This window comes from Triticum dicoccoides, chromosome 2B (genome assembly GCF_002162155.2).
Source record: "Triticum dicoccoides isolate Atlit2015 ecotype Zavitan chromosome 2B, WEW_v2.0, whole genome shotgun sequence".
Taxonomy (NCBI): domain Eukaryota; kingdom Viridiplantae; phylum Streptophyta; class Magnoliopsida; order Poales; family Poaceae; genus Triticum; species Triticum dicoccoides.
The window spans coordinates 715,605,164-715,628,901 of record NC_041383.1 but is presented as its reverse complement, the minus strand read 5'-3'; the positions used below and the strand labels follow the sequence as shown (position 1 = coordinate 715,628,901).

The window sequence follows — 23,738 nt, the reverse complement described above, 5'->3', positions numbered from 1 at the left end:
TCGAGAAAGACATTGTCTTTCTATATTTCTATATTGATTGAAGATGCGAGTAGATAAGTGTATGGACATCTTATTACACACTTTATAATTCCAGTAGGTAATTGATTTTCCACTAGCACTTGTGAGTTGAGAGAGGTCAAGTTTCTTATATTCTCCTTCCAAATAAGATAACTAGGTATAAATTCGATTCGTTGTGCGCCTGTGACACTACTAACAGAAAGCAATGTTTTTACTGTTTTGTAATGGTTTCCTTCGGGTTTTTTTGGCCTCTTTGATTTTTCTTTGGTTTTCATTTGTTTCCGCTTTTCTCGATATGGTCCCATTCGATTTTCAATGTTTTATTTTGTTTTATTTCTCTTTTTTTCCTTTCCCTTTTCTGTTTCACTGCTGTTATTTTGCAACACACGTCTATTGTTTCTCCCGCAAATGTGCATTTTTCGTATACATCAGGAGCATGTTTTCAGACATGTTTAATTTACTTTTTTAAATACATGTTTTGATGTCTGTTTTTTTCATACACATTGTATATTTTTCATAAATTTGAAACATTAATTGCGTACACGTTTAATATATTTTTTAAATACAAGATTATAATTTATTGAAATAGATGTTTTCATGTCTATTCGTTTACATCACACTGTACAATTTTTATACACCAGAAATATAATTTTTACACATGTTTAGCATTTTACAAATACATGATTACAATTCCTTGAAATAGATGTTTCCAAGTCTATTCTTTTACATCACATTGTACAATTTTTATACACCAGAAATATAATTTCTATACAAGTTTAGCATTTAACAAATACTCCCTCCGTCCCATAATATAAGAACGTTTTTAACATTAGTCCCATAATATAAGAACATTTTTGACATTATTATAGTGTCAAAAATGTTCATATATTATGGGACAGAGGGAGAAGATGATTATCATTTTTTTCTTTCAAATACATGTTTTGATATCTAATCTTGTTCATACACATTTGTACGTGGTTTGTATACATCTGAACCATGATTTTTATATGCATTTAACATTTTTCAAATACACGATTAACATTATTATTCGACTTGTCCCTCAAATGGATGTATCTAGCACCAAGTGCTAGATACATCCATTTGAGGGAGTTTTTTTCGGACAGAGGGAGTACTATTTTGATGCCTACATGTTTGTACATTTTTTTGTATACATCGAACCCTTATTTTTACACACGTTTAACATTTTTAAAGTACAAGATTTTTCTCCAAATATGTGTTTTGATGTCCATTCTTTTTCATACACATTGTACAATTTTGGTGTACATCTGAAACATTATTTTTAGATACATTTAACATTTTTCAAAAACACGTTTAACAATTTTTTGAACACTCATAAGATTCGAAACCATGCATTGTTGCATTTTCTTAATGGCAATAAAATTTCTGTTTAAACTACGCCAAATCTATATTTTACATTTTTTATATGTAACGAATATATACTTTTTGAAATGCAAGAATATTTCTTTAAATTGTCCGTACATTTATTAAATGAAAATAATCATTTTTAACAACAAGAACATATTTTTTTATTTGTATAAACATTTTTTAAATGTGATGGCGTTTTTTTTGAAACATGAGAATATTTCTTTAAAATATTACATACATTTTTTCTAATGGCACAAAACATTCTTTTATCATGCAAACATTTATTTTTACATTGCATACATTTAACTTTATTATTATTATTATTATTATTATTATTATTATATTTTATTATCACATGGGGACATTATTTCTAAAAGCTGTGAGCTTTTTTATATATTAATAATAAAAATAATATAAAGGCTGAAAGGAAAAAAAATAGCATGACATCAGTGTCGCCAAACCAGGTGCCTACTGGGCTGGCCCATCGCCGAGGGCGCAAGACTAACTTATGCCTCGCTTCCATTCGAGAGCAACTAATTAAGAAGCATTTCTTCGGGAGCCTCCCTAACGATCACACGAGGTAGGCTGAGAGCGCACCACTACATGTGACGCTCCGAGTGCTTCCTCCGGGGTTTTTTTCGCACGCGTTTTCTGCTTTTTAGATGGGTGTTTTTCGGGTTTTTTGACTTTTCGGTTTTTCACCGGTCTTTCTCAACTTTTCGACAAAAATCGGAAAAAATTGTGCGAAAAAAACGTGCTTTCTCTTTTTTTTTCGTGAGAGGCGTGGTTTTGCTTTCGAAAAGGAAAAAAAGTTCTCCTGGTTCGGGTTTTCATCCCTTTTTTGTAAAAAAAAATCGTCAAAACCTATTAATATGGGATCTAGTTTTGATCTCGATGTGAGGAATCCAATGGTGAAAACGATTCAAGATTTGGACGCACATTTAAGAGATAAAAACTATTTTGAATAGACGGGTCTACAAAAAAGGGAAAACTCACCGGTTGCGACAAGTGAGCACATGCAACACGCCACTTGTCACAACTTGGGAAGGTAGGAGTGATCTTTGGAAGGAGTACTCCTCAATTAGGGCATGTAAAATGATGCTATCTTAGGAGTGTCATGTACAATGGGGCGGGCGATCGACGGCGGTGAGGACGGGGAAGGGGACGGGACGACACCCTACACATGTGCAAACTAAGAAATTAATTTGAGATCAAATTGTGCATCTAAATCAAATAAACTCACACATATATACACTCATTCACTAAAACCCACAAGCCACACTACTTCTAGAGCATTTGAAATGAGCTAAACTAGTAATGAGAGATGAAAGGATGAAGTTGTGAACCTTTTTTAGAACACTTGGATAGTTGGTGCACCGCCAAATCTAGACAAATCTTGAGGAAAATGGAGCATGGAGGTCGAGCTTGGAGGAAGAACAGAGGAGAAAGCTTAAGTGTGGCTCCGGCATTTCATCTAACACCTCATGTGCATATACAGGCAAAAAACAGAGTAGCCCACACCTCCACCCTTCCACAGTCAAAAAACAGAGGAGATGGGGGGGTAGGCAAACTATTGTACCGGTCTATGTCTAAAACTGGGACTAATGGCCTACCCTTTAGTCCCGTTTCCATACACCAACCGGGACTAAAGGGCGACAACCCCTTTAGTCCCGGTTGGTGGCTGGAACCGGGACTAAAGGTCCCAGCCAAACCGGCACTAATGCATGTCGAGGCCCATCCGGAGTCGTAGCCTCACGAATTGGGACTGATGCTCCCATTAGTCCTAGTTCGTAACATGAATGGTGAAAGAATCAACATGGTTGACTAGAGGGGGGGGGTGAATAGGCAACTAACAATTTTTAGCTTTTCTTGACCAAATTAAACTTAGCATCAAAAGAGGTTGTATAGATGTGCAACTAGGTGAGCAACCTATATGATGCAGCAGCAACAAGCACACACGCAAAGCAAGGGATACAACACAAGTAAAGCTTGCACAAAGTAAAGGTAAGAAGTAACCACAAGTGGAGCCGGTGAAGACGAGGATGTGTTTTCAAAGTTCCTTCCCTTTGAGAGGAAGTACGTCTCTGTTGGAGCGGTGTGGAGGCACAATGCTCCCCAAGAAGCCACTAGGGCCACCGTATTCTCCTCGCGCCCGCACACAATGTGAGTTGCCGTGATTACACTAGTGGTGCCCTTGAAGGCGGCGACCGAACCTTTATAAACAAGGTTGGGGCAATCTCCACAACTTAATTGGAGGCTCCCAACACCACCACGGAGCTTCACCACAATGGAATGTGGCTCCAAGGTAACCTCAACCGTCTAGGGTGTTCAAACACCCAAAGAGTAACAAGATCCACAAGGGATTAGTGGGGGGAATCGAATATCTCTTGGTGGAAGTGTAGATCGAGGCCTTCTCAACCAATCCCTAGTAAATTAACAAGTTTGATTGGCTAGGGAGAGAGATCGGGCAAGAATGAGCTTTTTAATGGTAATGGAGCTTGGGAGGGAGAGGTCAACCTTAGGAAGAAGAAGACCCCCTTTTTATACAGAGAGGCAAAAATCCAACCGTTTTCTGCCTTGTGCTCGCGGCCAAGCGGTACGACCGCTCCTTGGAGCGGTACTACCGGTTAGGCGGACTACCCCGCAAAGGCCTAAAATACACTGGTTGTATCCACGGTAGTGCCGCCGGAGCGGGACTATAGCTGCCCCTAAGCGGTACTACCACTTAGGGATTTTAGACCTGGAGAGGCAGCAGTAGTAGAGGGTGCTAGGGCGGTAGTATTGTGCCAAGCGGTACTACCGTCTTAGTGCCGCTCTACTACCGCTTAGCGCAAAGTGAGAACAGAAGCTTGCACAGAGGAAAAACCCGCAAGCGGTAGTGGCAGCGGTAGTACTGGCAGTCTGGCGGTAGTACAATGCTACTACCGCCCTACTACCGTTAATTGCAGATCGGCAACAGAATGTTGCACGCTCGGGGAAACCCTAAGCGGTAGTACCACGGAAGTACCCAGCGGTACTACCACATAAGCGGTACTACCATGGGCACCAGTGGTACTACCGCTTGCAGGACACTGAAAAACCACAGAAAACATATGGATACGCTCCAGAGAAGGGAAAGGAAGCTGTGGGTGCATGTGGGGCTGTGTACATGTCGATTCCACCCATACCTTTCCAATGCGGACCCCCTCTTAATAGTACGGATCTCCTATGACTCAAATCCACTAAAAAGAAATCGTCAGAAAATAACCGTCTTCACACTCTACCATCGAGGGGAGAAAAACCGTCTCGTGCCTATAGATATAGTCTCTAAAAAGGCCAATGCACATAATTAGTCCGCAAAACGTATTGCCATCAATCACCAAAACCACTTAGGGAGAAATATGCGCTTATAATCTCCCCCTTTTTGGTGGATTGATGACAATACGGGATTTGCACAAAGAGATATAAAATATGATCATAAGCAAACCCAAAATCTATAAAATATAGACAGGCTCCCCCTAGATGTGTGCATTCTATAGATATGCTTTGGACTGCAGAACACACACACTAGGATCAACACTCCCCCTATATTTTATAGACAAGGCCATCCTTGCAACAAAATAAGTGACACTAAGCATGGAAAGCAATAAGAACAATAAGCATAATCTGATGCACATAAGGTCATAATAAGGAAAACTAGGGTAGCATATGTCTTACACCATATGATAGAGTCTCACACCAAACCAAAGCAAACAAAGAAAAATAGTTCACAAGAAGAAACTCAAAAGCAAAAAGAACCAAGCTTGTGACTCGACAAATCCCCGGTCCTAAACCTCTCCCCCTTTGGCATCGAGACACCAAAAGGGGCAAAGAGTGACCTAACGCAACTCCAGATGGCACTAGTCTCCTCCCATGGACTCGTTAGACTCCTCAGAATTAGACCCATCAACGGACTCCTCATCAGACTCGTCGGTCTCCTCCTCGATCTCCTGATCCTGAGCTGGAGCAGATGTAGCAGCATTGGACTCATCCGAGTCCGTCCAATGAGAGTGTGAAGAAATCCACTTGTCCTCCGGAGTGATACGATCCTTAGAGCCATCCTGAACTAGAATCTCAAGCTTCCTCATAATAGCCTTCCCCTCCCGACGAGCCTTCTTGGCATCCACATGTGCCAAGTACATCTTGTGCTGAACATCGGTCTGAAGGCAAAAGAGCTTCTTCACCTTGTGCTTGAGCTTAGCCGCCCAACCCGACTGGCCAGAGGAATGCTTAGTTCCGGGAGCAAACTCACATCATCACCCTGATCCTCTCTAGAAGCCGAAGGGACTGCCGCATCAGGAGAGTAGTGGAGGCCTAAAGCTCCTTCGGGCACAAGTTGGGGACATCATGAGAAGTCAAGGGTCCGGTCTCAAGAGGCTCACCAGGGAAAGTGGAGCTCCATGTAGTCTGAATCAACTTGAAGAGGAAGGGAGCATAAATCGGGCAATGATCTCCATAAGTAGCATTCACTAGCTCCTTCCACATGACATGAGAGACATTCAAGACTGCATCCGTGCCCTTCTCAGAGTGACATAACAGTAACATATCCACAAGGTGCCCATGCACCATGTCCAAGTTGTCAATCCGAGGAAAGAGAGTGTGCCTGAAAATGCGATGCATAATGTCAAAGAACGGCTTCAGCTCCTTCTTGACACCTTTCTCTGTCTTGGTGATGATCATATGAGGAAGCAACTCATCCTTGTGAGTAGGCCCCCCTTCATGGTGAGGACAAAGGCCAAGGGGCTTCCTCAGCCCCTCATCAGGATATCCCAGAAGCTCCATAAAAGCACCCCAAGTGGTGCGCAACTGCTTGCCATTGGCCATTCAAATCAAGGTGCGCTTGGTGTTTGTGACATACCATATGGTTGCAAAGAACTATGCAACCAACTCTGCATCGAAATTATAGTTGAAAGTCATGAGGGGCACGCTGTTGAGCTGTTCACAGAGGGCACGAGCTTCTCCAAAATATGCATGGTACTTCTCCATGTTTTCCATGTCGATTAAATTTGTCTTCACAAATAGGTTCTTCCTTCCCTTTAGCCGCTCAAAATACACAAGAGATTGGTCCTTGGTCCAGAACAGAGTGCCAACAAGAGAGGGATCCTGAGGAAGGAGGTAGGGATTTTTCTCACGGTATTGCCAATACTCATTTTGCTTCAACTCAGCAGCTGTCTTGACAGGTTCCTTCTTCTTGCGAGCAGCTATCTTGACATTGGATTTTCCCTTGTTGCTGGCAGACTGACGACGAGCAGGTGGCGGTGTGGGGGCAACCTCTTCTGAATCTTCTGAACACACAACTCTGGCAAGGTGGGTGCTCCCACGCTTGGATGGGGGATTCACATTCTTGCGACGAACCATGGAGCTACTTCCACCTGAAGAGACACAAAACCAAAAGGGAAAGCATGAATACAAACTATGCATAAGCCAAGGAGAATAAAAAGTTAGAAAGGAAGGCTTAGGTGAGCATTCTGGAAGCTGGGGCCTCGAGCGGTAGTACCGCAAAACTGGGGTGGTAGTACCGCTTAGCTCTGGAGCGGTAGTACCGCTCAGCTCTGGAGTGGTAGTACCGCTTTGGGAACTGACGCACGACCGTCCCAGATCCGGTAGTATCGGAGGTCACAAATTCAAAAATGTTCAACTAAAACTTCAATCCTCCTATCTAGCTGTCATTCAATGTCCTACTCAAGCCCCGATTTAGCCAAAAATCGAGAAACCAACATGCATTGCCCTAGAAGCCTAGATTCAAAAGATAGAACCATAGGAACAACGAATGGGGGTAATACCGGATTCTATGGCGAGAGGAGGTGGTGGGGAAGGACTCCACCAGACGGAATCATTGAAGACGACAAGGAATCGGCCAGCCGGAGCGGTTGTCGGGGCAGTTCTTCATTGCATGTGTGAGAGAGAGGCGTGTGGAGGGAGAGTGAAAGGGTACGGGGTATTTAGAACTCCCTCTGCCTGACACTTAACCCCCACAGCGAGCGGTAGTACCGCTAGGAGTAGCGGTAGTACCGCCCCGATACTACAGCCGGGCAGGAGGCCCGGTAGTACCGCACGAGCAGTAGTACCGCTGACGGAATGGTAGTACCGCTTGGAGCGGTAGTACCGCTTGGAGCGGTAGTACCGCTCCCTCACAATGATAGTACTGCCGGCAGGGAGACAGAACGTCCCAGAAAATAAAAGATGGCTTATGCAAGACTAGGGTGGTTGAAGCATAGAGATAGGCTTGGGATGGAGACACAAAAAGCACAACACAAGAAAGAGATGCTCCAAGTTCAATAGACAAATAAACCAAGGGCAACCTAGAGTAACTCGAAGCACAAACAACACCCTAAGGAAACTACTCGAACAAGCACCTCTCAAGAGAGGGAGGTGGCCGAGGCCACCTATGTTTGAGTCAATTGGTATGGCACCGTGAAGATTTTAACCTTGGGCCCATGACCAAAACTCATCTTTGAAGCACAAGTACCATCAAGAGTGGCCAATGTGAAAGATTGAGTTAATTTTGGCATAATAGGGGGAGGGAGAGTTCATTGAGAGAACAACACTCCCCCTAAATCCATGCCTACATCTAGAGTAAGAAATGATGATGAGTGTGGTGGGGTGTGCCTAGATTCAAGCCACATTGCTCAAATCAATGATATTTAGCTCATGCCTTAACTCGCGAAATCTTGCTTCATCCAACGGCTTCGTGAAAATATCTGCAAGGTTATCATGAGTGTTGACATAGTTAAGCTCAATCTCTCCTCGCCTAATGTGATCCCGGATGAAGTGATACCGAATCTCAATATGCTTCGTCTTGAAATGTTGCACCGGGTTGAGAGAAATCTGGATGGCACTTTCATTTTCACACCAAAGAGGCACTTTGTCACAAGTGACACCGTAATCCTTCAAGGTTTGCCTCATCCATAAGAGTTGAGAACAAAAACTACCGGCGGCCACATACTCGGCTTCGGTGGAGGAGAGAGACACACAACTTTGCTTCTTAGAAGACCAACTCACCAAAGAGCAACTAAGAAATTGACACCCTCTGAAAGTTGGCTTCCTATCCACTTTGTCTCCCGCCCAATCTGAATCCGAAAAGCCCACGAGATTGAATTTTGCTCCTCTAGGGTACCATAAACCAAAGTTTGGGGTATGAGCCAAATATCGAAAGATGCGCTTGACCGCCACAAAGTGGCTTTCCTTAGGTGAGGCTTGAAACCGTGCACAAATTCCCACACTCAACATGATATCCGGTCTAGATGCACAAAGGTAAAGCAAGGAGCCAATCGTAGAACGATATACCTTTTGATCCACCGCTTTACCATTGGGATCAATGTCAAGTTGGCATTTGGTAGGCATTGGTGTAGAAGCTGGCTTGCCATCACTTAGCTTGAATCTCTTGAGCATGTCTTGAGTGTATTTGGCTTGGTTGATGAAGGTTCCTTCTCTTCTTTGTTTGATTTCGAACCCGAGAAAGAACTTCAACTCTCCCATCATGGACATCTTGAACTTCTAGGTCATGAGTGCGGCAAACTCCTCATTGAAAGCTTTGTTAGGAGAACCAAAGATAATATCATCAACATATAGTTGGCATACAAACAACTCCCCTTTGACCTTCTTAGTAAAAAGAGTGGGGTCAATTTTCCCAAATTCAAACCCACGATCTTGCAACAACTCGGTATGGTGCTCATACCACACACGTGGGGCTTGTTTAAGGCCATAGAGCGCCTTATCGAGTTGGTACACATGATTGGGGTACTCAGGATCCTCAAACCCCGGGGGTTGTTTCACATACACTAACTCATTAATAGGACCATTAAGAAAAGAACTCTTCACATCCATTTGTTTCAACTTGAAGTTATGATGAGAAGCATAAGCAATCGACAAATGAATAGATTCAATGCGAGCAACAGGAAAAAAGGTTTCACCGTAGTCAATACCCTCGAATTGGGAGTAGCCTTGTGCCACCAAACGAGCCTTGTTGCGAATGATAATCCCGTGAGCATCTTGCTTGTCCTTGAATATCCATTTAGTTCCAATGACATTATGGTTCTCCTTTGGCCTTGGTACCAATCTCCACACCTTGTTATGCTTGAAGTTGTTGAGTTCTTCATGCATGGCATTAAGCCAATCCGAGTCCTCGAGCGCCTCATAGACCTTTGGGGTTCAACACAAGAAACAAATGCATGATGTTCACAATAGTTAGCTAATTGTCTACGAGTTCTTACCCCCTTTCTTAAGCTTCCAAGCACATTCTTCATGAGGTGGTCTTTGGTAGTAAGCTTGGACGCAATCTTGGCGGCACGACGCTCCAATTGCTCCTCAAGAGAGAGTTGAGCAGCGATAAATTGATCGTCATGAGCGTCGTCTTGAGCTTGTTCTTGATCTTGAGCTTGCTCTTGATATTGAACTTGTTCGGTGGCAACACTACAAAAAAATACACTTCCGTGATGATACATGTTTGTCACAGTAGGTCACGTTTTTTTTCATGCATGTACATCCATGACGATTTTATGACAGAATCAAGATAGTCATACCTGTGCTGCCATAGAAGTGTTCCATGACATTACCAAAATTATCATCACTGAAGTGTCCACTTCCATGACGATAAATCACACGTCACATAAGTGCTTTCATCAAGGGTGACCGACACGTGGCATTCACCGTAACGGAACGCCGTTAAGCTATCGGGTCGGATTTTGGATCTGATAACCCATTAACAGCCCTGACCAATGGGAAATTTCCACGTCTAAAATTCGGATTGGCTGAAGGGAACACTTGTCAGCTCGTCAGTGGGCCAGATGTCGCCCGTCCATTGGAGGAGACATGCCTATGATACGTCGACACGTGGCTGGGCCCAACAGAGGCCCATATAGGTTAAAAAGTCCGGCCCAATCAAAGGCCCGTAGTACTTAATCAGGTACTAGTGGGCCAGCCAACAACGGCCTGCTTAATAAAGGCCCATTACGGCCCGAAGCCATATCTGGCCCATTAATTGTTCGCCCAATATTTGGGCCTGTTTACGGCGCGAAGCCAGATCTGGCCTGTTAATTGTTCGCCCAATATTTGGGCCCATTTGCGGCCCAAAGCCAGATCTGGCCCATTAATTGTTCGCCGAATATTTGGGCCCAACTACAACCCAGTGACTTTCGACCTGTTAGAGGCCTGATGTAGACATGGGCCCATTTCAGCCCGGTGTGACTTTCGGCCTGGGAATGGCCCGTGCTGCCCATGGGCCATATATGGTCCGACGGGACATCAGGCCCACTAACGGCCTGTGCTAAAGGTGGCAACAGTTAAGCCCAACGTGACTTTGGGCCTGTTAAAGGCATGTCGCGTAATTCAGCCCATTGATGCCTGTAATAAGCTTTCGGCCTCTTAAAGGCCCATGATATCAGTGGGCCAACTAAGGCCCGAGATATGTTTCGGCCTGGTAACGGCCCGTGAGCTAACTGGGCCCAAAAAGGCCCGGTCTACAATTCGGCCTACTGAAGGCCCGTTGACGACTAGTGAAAATTGAGAACCAACATGCATTTTGGCCTGCTAAAGGCCCGTGGTTTCATCTCGGCCATAACAGGCCAGTACAATATTCAGCCTGTTAATGGCCCAACGCTACCTGGGCCAAACTAAGCGCTGGGTTGACAAAAGGCCCAACTAAAATATAGGCCGGTGTAAGTTTGGGCCTGGCGCAATGTGTGAAGGCCCCAATCATTTGGGCCCAAGAAAGATGCAGGCCGGCCCAATTGTGGCCCACTAAAAACCAGGCCTGTTAGAGTCGAATGTTTCGGCCTGGTCGACTACATCTGATTTTTTTCAGATAGCGAATGATGGCAGTAACTAGTAGGAATTAAGAACAAACCTACTCTATACAATAAAGAAATTACAGCATAGTAACTAAGAATAAACCTACACTATACAATAAAGGATTTACGGTATATTACATCCACTGGGCATCGAAGTTCGCCACCAGTGATCATAAAACGCAATGAAGAAGCAGAATACAAAAACTGGGCACCATTGCAGCGTAAAAAAATAATACCGAACCGAGACCACTTCCAAGACAGTTCAAGAAAGGTTAGCCTTGCGGGGAAACTGCTGCGCAAGCTGCTGAGCAAGGCTGTGAGACCGGCCTAGCATGTCGGTCATAGCTTCCAGGTGTAGCTGTTTAGCGATGAGGTTCTCATTGGTGTTCTCCGCAATCTTTCTTAGAGATAGGACTTCAAGTCAAAGTTGAGTTGTAGAATGCCTTTCTGCTAGAACTTGTGACTGAAGAAGTCGAACTGATTCAGACAACAAATTCTGTGAGCTTGTCTGACTATTAGTCTCAAGTAACTTGAACACTGCATCAAGACAAGACTTTGGGGTTGTCTCGCTATCTTCAAGATGTTTTGCCTTCTTTGCTGCAATATATGTTGGGTTTGTCTCAGAGCCTTCAGCAGACTTGTGCATGCCGTCAGGCATATCACCCTGAAACAAAGCAGAGAGATGACATGTTTTGCACGTGTATAAACAAAGATGATAACTGTGCTGTCAATTCCATCCAATTTGAAATTAGAAAATAAAGAGTAAGTTCAAAATATCAATAGCATAATTTGGCATTGTTCATAATGCGGGGAGCTTCACCACACTATTGGATTACCATGTTAACATAACAAAGCATAGATGAAGGGCAAATAAAATCATTGTATCTATTTTGGATAATGTGCATGGCATGTTGTTCATATCATCAGCCACATCAGTAAGATAAAACAGGAGATGACAAGGTGCAAACGTGGGCTACTTCACCACACACTGGATTATAGATCCACAAAAACAAGCATACATATAGGGAGTATTAAGTAATGTGCATGGTATGAATAAGGAATTTGGTTTTACAAGTAAAACTTAGAACTCACGGTTCTTGCGAACATGCATTTTGGTAGAAACAACAAACTAAACAGCAGTAAACGATAGGGAGTATGAGCAAATTAAACAGCAGTTGAGGATAAAGGCTTTAGAAGGACTGACTTACATTAACAGTTAACACCGGCTTTATAATGCCCTTCTCCATGTCAAGGGAAGGATAACTCAAGAATTCCAGCACATAATCTTCTTCATAAGCATTGCCTGTACTCTACATTTTGTAGAGAGTAATTATAGATATGATAATACCGGAAGGGATAGAGGATAATGAAGATAAGATGCAGATTGATGCTACATAATCAACTACCAATCCCTGGAAGTACAAGCGTTACAAGACAAAATGTACTGACAAGAGCAATGGGCTACACTTCTGCACTGGCATTGTCTGTGTATTCTACTTGTTGGTAAGAGTAAATATAGATCTGATGTTTTTTAGTAAATGGTGGGCGAGGGAGATAAGATGCAGAATGCTACAAAATGAACCAATCCCTCTTCCCATAATACAAGAGTGTTTTGAACACTGGTGTACTGTACAAAACGTTCTTATATTATGGGACGGAGGGAGTAGCTGTTAATGTAAGTATAGTGATAGACCACGTTCAGTCCTTACAAGAGGACTACAGAGCTAAACCTCTTCAAAAGCATTGGGTTGATTCTAAATTTATGTAAGAGTCCATTCAGATCTTATAATGTCCACCAAATGGATAATTACGAGGCTAACATGTGCAGTGATGCTACATAATCAAACAGCTATGAAAGTAAGTATGGTCATACAAGGCAAGAGGTACTCACAAGAGCAATGCAGTGTGCAGTATAGTTGCGAGATTCTGTGGTCCCTTGAGAACGAATGTTCTTCTGCTAACAGTTTTCGTACAAGTGAGACATTAAGGCAAATGCAGAAATGTAGTTCAAATTGTGATGTGATATCATAGACAGTACCTTACGTTGCAGCCGAGACCAATGTGTAACAAGATTATTCCAGTCACCGTCGGATAAATGTAGCACCGGAGACTTTACAGAAATTTCGTTCAGAGGCTTGCCATCGAAGTGCGCTTGCCTTAGGTAGGAACGATACTTCATCAATGAGTGCTTGAAAAGCGCAACCAACCCTTGCTCTGAAGGAAATATGCCCTAGAGGCAATAATAAAGTTATTATTTATTTCCTTATAATCATGATAAATGTTTATTATTCATGCTAGAATTGTATTTTCCGGAAACATAATACATGTGTGAATACATAGACAAACAGAGTGTCACTAGTATGCCTCTACTTGACTAGCTCGTTAATCAAAGATGGTTATGTTTCCTAACCATGAACAAATGAGTTGTTATTTGATTAACGAGGTCACATCATTAGTAGAATGATCTGATTGACATGACCCATTCCATTAGCTTAGCACCTGATCGTTTAGTATGTTGCTATTGCTTTCTTCATGACTTATACATGTTCCTATGACTATGAGATTATGCAACTCCCGTTTACCGGAGGAACACTTTGGGTACTACCAAACGTCACAACGTAAATGGGTGATTATAAAGGAGTACTACAGGTGTCTCCAATGGTCGATGTTGGGTTGGCGTATTTCGAGATTAGGATTTGTCACTCCGATTGTCGGAGAGGTATCTCTGGGCCCTCTCGGTAATACACATCACATAAGCCTTGCAAGCATTACAACTAATATGTTAGTTGTGAGATGATGTATTACGGAACGAGTAAAGAGACTTGCCGGTAACGAGATTGAACTAGGTATTGGATACCGACGATCAAATCTCGGGCAAGTAACATACCGATGACAAAGGGAACAACGTATGTCGTTATGCGGTCTGACCGATAAAGATCTTCGTAGAATATGTAGGAGCCAATATGGGCATCCAGGTCCCGCTATTGGTTATTGACCGGAAACGTGTCTTGGTCATGTCTACATTGTTCTCGAACCCGTATGGTCCGCACGCTTAAGGTTACGATGACAGTTATATTATGAGTTTATGCATTTTGATGTACCGAAGGAGTTCGGAGTCCCGGATGAGATCGGGGACATGACGAGGAGTCTCGAAATGGTCGAGACGTAAAGATCGATATATTGGACGACTATATTCAGACATCGGAAAGGTTCCGAGTGATTCGGGTATTTTTCGGAGTACCGGGTAGTTACGGGAGAAGTAATGGGCCTTGATGGGCTTTAGTGGGAAGAGGAAAAAGGCTGCTGCGCCCCCCCTCCCCTTTGGTCCGAATTGGACTAGGGAAAAGGGGGCCGGCCACCTCTCCTTCTCCTCCTATTCCTTCTCCCTTCCTCCCCTCTTGGTGGACTCCTACTAGGACTTGGAGTCCTAGTAGGACTCCCTATCCTGGCCGCACCTTTGCCTTGGCCGGCCTCCTCCTCCTCCATCCTTTATATACGGAGGCAGGGGCACCTCTAAACACACAAGTTGACACAAGTTGATCCACGTGATCGATTCCTTAGCCGTGTGCGGTGCCCCCTGCCACCATATTCCTCGATAATACTGTAGCGGAGTTTAGGCGAAGCCCTGCTGCTGTAGTTCATCAAGATCGTCACCACGCCGTCGTGCTGACGAAACTCTTCCCCGACACTTTGCTGGATCGGAGTCCGGGGATCGTCATCGAGCTGAACGTGTGCTCGAACTCGGAGGTGCCGTAGTTTCGGTACTTGATCGGTTGGATCGTGAAGACGTACGACTACTTCCTCTACGTCGTGTCATCGCTTCCGCAGTCGGTCTGCGTTGGGTACGTAGACAACACTCTCCTCTCGTTGCTATGCATCACATGATCCTGTGTGCGCGTAGGAAAATTTTTGAAATTACTACGAAACCCAACAGTGGTATCAGAGCCTAGGTTAATGATGTTGATGTTATATACACGAGTAGAACACAAGTGAGTTGTGGACGATACAAGTCATACTGCCTACCAGCATGTCATATTTTGGTTCGGCGGTATTGTTGGACGAGACGACCCGGACCAACCTTACGCGTACGCTTACGCGAGACCGGTTCCCTCGACGTGCTTTGCACAGAGATGGCTTGCGGGCGACTGCCTCTCCAACTTTAGTTGAACCAAGTATGGCTACGCCCGGTCCTTGCGAAGGTTAAAACGGAGTCTATTTGACAAACTATCGTTGTGGTTTTGATGCGTAGGTGAGATTGGTTCTTACTTAAGCCCGTAGCAGCCACGTAAAACATGCAACAACAAAGTAGAGGACGTCTAACTTGTTTTTGCAGGGCATGTTGTGATGTGATATGGTCAAGGCATGATGCTGAATTTTATTGTATGAGATGATCATGTTTTGTAACCGAGTTATCGGCAACTGGCAGGAGCCATATGGTTGTCGCTTTATTGTATGCAATGCAATCGCGATGTAATGCTTTACTTTATTACTAAACGGTAGTGATAGTCGTGGAAGCATAAGATTGGCGAAACGACAACGATACTACGATGGAGATCAAGGTGTCGCGCCGGTGACGATGGTGATCATGACGGTGCTTCGGAGATGGAGATCACAAGCACAAGATGATGATGGCCATATCATATCACTTATATTGATTGCATGTGATGTTTATCTTTTTATGCATCTTATCTTGCTTTGATTGACGGTAGCATTATAAGATGATCTCTCACTAAATTATCAAGAAGTGTTCTCCCTGAGTATGCACCGTTGCGAAAGTTCTTCGTGCTGAGACACCACGTGATGATCGGGTGTGATAGGCTCTACGTTCAAATACAACGGGTGCAAAACAGTTGCGCACGCAGAATACTCAGGTTAAAATTGACGAGCCTAGCATATGCAGATATGGCCTCGGAACACGGAGACCGAAAGGTCGAGCGTGAATCATATAGTAGATATGATCAACATAAAGATGTTCACCAATGAAACTACTCCATCTCACGTGATGATCGGTTATGGTTTAGTTGATTTGGATCACGTGATCACTCAGAAGATTAGAGGGATATCTATCTAAGTGGGAGTTCTTAAGTAATATGATTAATTGAACTTAAATTTATCATGAACTTAGTCCCGGTAGTATTTTGCAAATTATGTTGTAGATCGATAGCTCGCGTTGTTGCTTCCCTGTGTTTATTTTGATATGTTCCTAGAGAAAATTGTGTTGAAAAATGTTAGTAGCAATGATGCGGATTTGATCCGCGATCTGAGGTTTATCCTCATTGCTGCACAGAAGAATTATGTCCTTGATGCACCGCTAGGTGACGGACCTATTGCAGGAGCAGATGCAGACGTTATGAACGTTTGGCTAGCTCAATATGATGACTACTTGATAGTTTAAGTGCACCATGCTTAACGGCTTAGAATCGGGACTTCAAAGATGTTTTGAACATCATGGACCATATGAGATGTTCCAGTAATTGAAGTTAATATTTCAAGCAAATACCCGAGTTGAGAGATATGAAGTCTTCAACAAGTTCTATAGCTAAAAGATGGAGGAGAATCGCTCAACTAGTGAGCATGTGCTCAGATTGTCTGGGTACTTCAATTGCTTGAATCAAGTGGGAGTTAATCTTCCAGATAAGATAGTGATTGACAGAATTCTCTAGTCACCATCACTAAGTTACTGAACTTCATGATGAACTATAGTATGCAAGGGATGACGAAAACGATTCCCGAGCTCTTCGTGATATTGAAATCGACGAAGGTAGAAATCAAGAAAGAGCATCAAGTGTTGATGATTGACAAGACCACTAGTTTCAAGAAAAGGGCAAAGGGAAGAAGGGGAACTTCAAGAAGAACAGCAAGCAAGTTGTTGCTCAAGTGAAGAAGCCCAAGTCTGGTCCTAAGCCTGAGACTAAGTGCTTCTACTGCAAAGGGACTGGTCACTGGAAGCGGATCTACCCCAAGTGATTGGCGGAAAAGAAGGATGGCAAAGTGAACATAAGTATATTTGATATACATGTTATTGATGTGTACTTTACTAGTGTTTATAGCAACCCCTCAGTATTTGATACTAGTTCAGTTGCTAAAGATTAGTAACTCAAAACGGGAGTTGCAGAATAAACAGAGACTAGTTAAGGGTGAAGTGACGATGTATGTTGGAAGTGGTTCCAAGATTGATATGATCATCGTCGCACACTCCCTATACTTTCGGGATTAGTGTTGAACCTGAATAAGTGTTATTTGGTGTTGGCGTTGAGCATGAATATGATTTGATCATGTTCATTGTAATACGGTTATTCATTTAAGTAAGAGAATAAATTGTTGTTCTGTTTACATGAATGAAACCTTATATGGTTACACACCCAATGAAAATAGTTCGTTGGATCTCGATCATAGTGATACACATAATCATAATATTGAAACCAAAAGATGCAAAGTTAATAATGATAAGTGCAACTTGTTTGTAGCACTGCCGTTTAGGTCATATTGGTGTAAAGCGCATGAAGAAACTCCATACTGATGGGCTTTTGGAATCACTTGATTATGAATCAGTTGATGCTTGCGAACCATGCCTCATGGGCAAGATGACTAAAGACTCTGTTCTTCGGAACAATGGAGCGAGCAATAGATTTGTTGAAAATCATACATACTGATGTATGTAGTCCGATGAATATTGAGGCTCTCGACAGGTATCATTATTTTCTGATCTTCACAGATGATTTGAGCAGATATGAGTATATCTACTTGATGAAACATAAGTCTGAAACATTTGAAAAGTTCAAAGAATTTCAGAGTGAAGTGAAAAATCATCGTAACAAGAAAATAAAGTTTCTACGATCTGATCGTAGAGAAGAGTATTTGAGTTACGAGTTTGGCCTTCAGTTAAAAACAATGTGAAATAGTTTCACTACTTATGCCACCTAGAACACCACAATATAATGGTGTGTCCGAACGTCATAACCGTACTTTATTAGATATGGTGCGATCTATGATGTGTCTTACCGATCTACCACTATCGTTTTGGGGTTATGCATTAGAGACAGCTGCATTCACGTTAAATAGGGCACCATCAAAATCCGTTGAGACGACGCCTTATGAACTGTGGTTTAGCAAGAAACCAAAGTTGTCGTTTCTTAAAGTTTGGGGCTGCGATGCTTATGTGAAAAAAACTTCAACCTGATAAGCTCGAACCCAAATCGGAGAAATGTGTCTTCATAGGATACCCAAAGGAAACTGTTGGGTACACCTTCTATCACAGATCCGAAGGCAAAAACATTCGTTGCTAAGAATGGATCATTTCTAGAGAAGGAATTTCTCTCGAAAGAAGTGAGTGGGAGGAAAGTAGAACTTGACGAGGTAACTGTACCTGCTCCCTTACTGGAAAGTAGTTCATCACAGAAAACTGTTTCAGTGATACCTACACCACTTAGTGAGGAAGCTAATGATAATGATCATGACACTTCAGATCAAGATACTACTGAACCGCGTAGATCAACCAGAGTAAGATCCGCACCAAAGTGGTACGGTAATCCTGTTCTGGAGGTCATGCTACTAGATCATGATGAACCTACGAACTATGAAGAAGCGATGGTGAGCCCAGATTCCGCAAAGTGGCTAGAAGCCATGAAATCTGAGATGGGATCCATGTATGAGAACAAAGTATGGACTTTGGTTGACTTGCCCGATGATCGGCAAGCAATTGAGAATAAATGGATCTTTAAGAAGAAGACTGACGCTGATGGTAATGTTACTGTCTACAAAGCTCGACTTGTCGCAAAAGGTTTTTGGCAAGTTCAAGGAATTGACTACGATGAGACCTTCTCACCCGTAGCGATGCTTAAGTCCGTCCGAATCATGTTAGCAATTGCCGCATTTTATGATTATGAAATTTGGCAAATGGATGTCAAAATTGCATTCCTGAATGGATTTCTGGAAGAAGAGTTGTATATGATGCAACCAGAAGGTTTTATCGATCCAAAGGAAGCTAACAAAGTGTGCAAGCTCCAGCGATCCATTTATGGACTGGTGCAAGCCTCTCGGAGTTGGAATAAACGTTTTGATAGTGTGATCAAAGCATTTGGTTTTATACAGACTTTCGGAGAAGCCTGTATTTACAAGAAAGTGAGTGGGAGCTCTGTAGCATTTCTGATATTATATGTGGATGACATATTACTGATTGGAAATGATATAGAATTTCTGGATAGCATAAAGGGATACTTGAATAAAAGTTTTTCAATGAAAGACCTCGGTGAAGCTGCTTACATATTAGGCATTAAGATCTATAGAGATAGATCAAGACGCTTAATTGGACTTTCACAAAGCACATACCTTGACAAAATTTTGAAGAAGTTCAAAATGGAACAGTTAAAGAAAGAGTTCTTGCCTGTGTTGCAAAGGTATGAAATTGAGTAAGACTCAAATCCCGACCACAGTAGAAAATAGAAAGAGAATGAAAAGTCATTCCATATGCCTCAGTCATAGGTTCTATAAAGTATGCTATGCTTTGTACCAGACCTATTGTATACCTTGCTCTGTATTTGGCAAGGGAGTACAATAGTGATCTAGGAGTAGATCACTGGACATTGGTCAAGAATATCCTTAGTAAGGACTAAGGAGATGTTTCTCAATTATGGAGGTGATAAAAGAGTTTGTTGTAAAAGTTACATCAGTGCAAACTTTTACACTGATCCAGATGACTCTAAGTCTCGATCTGGATACATATTGAAAGTGGGAGCAATTAGCTAGAGTAGCTCCATGCAGAGCATTGTTGACATAAATATTTGCAAAAATACTTACGGATCTGAATGTGACAGACCCGTTGACTAAAATTTTCTCACAAGCAAAACATGATCACACCTTAATACTCCTTGGGTGTTAATCACATAGCGATGTGAACTAGATTACTGAATCTAGTAAACCCTTTGGGTGTTGATCACATATTGATGTGAACTATGGGTGTTAATCACAAGGTGATGTGAACTATTGCTATTAAATCACATGGCGATGTGAACTAGATTATTGACTCTAGTGCAAGTGGGAGACTGAAGGAAATATGCCCTAGAGGCAATAATAAAGTTATTATTTATTTCCTTATAATCATGATAAATGTTTATTATTCATGCTAGAATTGTATTTTCCGGAAACATAATACATGTGTGAATACATAGACAAACAGAGTGTCACTAGTATGCCTCTACTTGACTAGCTCGTTAATCAAAGATGGTTATGTTTCCTAACCATGAACAAATGAGTTGTTATTTGATTAACGAGGTCACATCATTAGTAGAATGATCTGATTGACATGACCCATTCCATTAGCTTAGCACCTGATCGTTTAGTATGTTGCTATTGCTTTCTTCATGACTTATACATGTTCCTATGACTATGAGATTATGCAACTCCCGTTTACCGGAGGAACACTTTGGGTACTACCAAACGTCACAACGTAAATGGGTGATTATAAAGGAGTACTACAGGTGTCTCCAATGGTCGATGTTGGGTTGGCGTATTTCGAGATTAGGATTTGTCACTCCGATTGTCGGAGAGGTATCTCTGGGCCCTCTCGGTAATACACATCACATAAGCCTTGCAAGCATTACAACTAATATGTTAGTTGTGAGATGATGTATTACGGAACGAGTAAAGAGACTTGCCGTTAACGAGATTGAACTAGGTATTGGATACCGACGATTGAATCTCGGGCAAGTAACATACCGATGACAAAGGGAACAACGTATGTTGTTATGCGGTCTGACCGATAAAGATCTTCGTAGAATATGTAGGAGCCAATATGGGCATCCAGGTCCCGCTATTGGTTATTGACCAGAGACATGTCTCGGTCATGTCTACATTGTTCTCGAACCCGTAGGGTCCGCACGCTTAAGGTTACGATGACAGTTATATTATGAGTTTATGCATTTTGATGTACCGAAGGTTGTTCGGAGTCCCGGATGTGATCACGGACATGACGAGGAGTCTCGAAATGGTCGAGACGTAAAGATTGATATATTGGAAGCCTATGTTTGGACATCGGAATTGTTCCGGGTGAAATCGGGATTTTACCGGGTTACCGGGAGGTTACCGGAACCCCCCGGGAGCCATATGGGCCATCATGGGCCTTAGTGGAAAGGAGAAAGGGGCAGCCCAAGGTGGCTGCGCCTCTTTCCCCTCCCCTAGTCCTATTAGGACTAGGAGAAGGTGGCCGCCCCCCTCTCTCCCTTCCCCTCCGAGGAATCCTAGTTGGACTAGGATTGGGGGGAGGAATCCTACTCCCAGAGGGAGTAGGACTCTCCTGCGCCTCCCTCTTTGGCCGGCCAGCCTCCCCTCCTCTCCTCCTTTATATACGGAGGCAGGGGCACCTCTAAACACACAAGTTGACACAAGTTGATCCACGTGATCGATTCCTTAGCCGTGTGCGGTGCCCCCTGCCACCATATTCCTCGATAATACTGTAGCGGAGTTTAGGCGAAGCCCTGCTGCTGTAGTTCATCAAGATCGTCACCACGCCGTCGTGCTGACGAAACTCTTCCCCGACACTTTGCTGGATCGGAGTCCGGGGATCGTCATCGAGCTGAACGTGTGCTCGAACTCGGAGGTGCCGTAGTTTCGGTACTTGATCGGTTGGATCGTGAAGACGTACGACTACTTCCTCTACGTCGTGTCATCGCTTCCGCAGTCGGTCTGCGTTGGGTACGTAGACAACACTCTCCTCTCGTTGCTATGCATCACATGATCCTGTGTGCGCGTAGGAAATTTTTTGAAATTACTACGAAACCCAACATGCTCGTCATCACAATCCAGTTTGCTCCTCGCCTATTTAAAAGAATGAAATCTTGTGTCTTCTGTCAGCAGAAACATATGCAGTAATGACCATGAATAACATTAGTACATTACTTAGGCGTAAGTTGCGGAGGAAGACTGGAAATTGTTCTGTGTCTGTGGTATAATCTTTCCATGAAGGAAAGATGCGCACAAAGTTCCTGACAACAACATAAGCTTCGTCTTCTAAACTGGGAAGAAGTGGAATAGGGGTCCTATTTGCTGCAATTGGGGCTCTCTCTGGTTCGAAAAGGGATTTGGCAACTGGATTTGGTGTACTCTTTGCTGGAATGGGGGTTTTGCGCCGTACAGCTGGTGCTATGTCAACTGGCATAATCATATTGTTTGCTACAGTTGGGGTCTACTGAGTTGGGGCATCAGAAATGACCTGTGTAGTAGGGCTAGAGTCTGCTAGAGTTGGGGTGTTTTGTGGGTCAGGTGATATTGCAACTACACCTAATGGGCTATTTGATTTATCAGGTGTCACTACCTTTTCCAAATACTTTGTTTGTGCTCCTCCACGATCAGCAATCGCCCTCTTCCTTTTGAACGTCTGATACACAAGAACATCATTTGAATGGATAAATATTGTATGATGATAGATGGAATATGTACTGAAAATGGATAGGCAGGGCGTATTCACATACACGATGTGTAAACTAAGCTAATGGCAGTTCAACAAAGTAGAAGCAATGCAAAGCATCAGTTGCAAGATATGTGCGAGCAATGTAACCTTGTAAAGTTAGAGCAAGTACCTTGATGGTTGAATAAGATAGGGCATCTTCCTCTGACTCCTCCACTAGGGAGCTACATTGACTTAGGTCTCCCTCTAGCTCAGAATCACTGTTAGGATTATATTATGAGCATGAATCTGTAGGTGGAGAGCGTTTGCATTGCATTGCATCCAGACTTGATTTCAGTCCCTTAATGCCAAGTTTGACAGCCATGGCATTGTTCTGCTTTATTCTTTTCATGCGCGCAAGCTCATAATCATTATGTGCTGTTCAGAATCTAAGATTCATGAAAACATAAAAAGTAGTCAGATTATCTATGGAATGCATTACGGATTCAACTCGAAGAGTTTCTCCCTATAAACCCCTGCATATGCAAAGTTCACCTCCCCAACCTGCTGACCAGACCACACACAGAAATACAAACCCCTTATGTCTCTATAACAGGCCAGCACACATTTCAAAACTGAAGCAGGAACATTAGAATCATATGAAATTCGTATTTGAACAAATAAACTAAGCAATTATGAGTGGCATAATGTTTAGCTTCAAGGGTGGAGTGTTGGTAGTGCGACACAAAGCAAGTAGGCAGATTGTATTCCATGTAAAAGATCGAAACCTATGTAAAAGTTGGAAATGACACTTTCTTTCTATACAACGCAGTGTTCGTTGCCCACACATGATGGAAGAGATCACATAGAGAAATACTATTCACTCATGTCTACGGTTCCAGTATTTAGAAACAGGGTGGTCCACCCTAAAAGAATATTGACAACAAATATGACAAGGAAAGCATAGATGTAGTGAATCAATCATTTACTTGTGAGCTTACTAGGACAAGTATGCAGATTGTAACTGCAGTAAGAGACCGTCCAAAATCTGAATGAAGAAGTTTGTCTAGCACTTATTGTTTGCAACTAATCGACGTGAATAATTGGATATTATATCGAATGAGTAAGAAAGACAAGTAAAATTGTCA

General features: G+C 42.8%; 1 pseudogene; it reads right to left on the bottom strand.

Moving 5' to 3' along the window:
• Nucleotides 1–6,297: 6,297 nt before the first annotated feature.
• LOC119361239 overlaps nt 6,298–23,738 on the bottom strand; it is a 126,912-nt pseudogene continuing 109,471 nt past the window's right edge.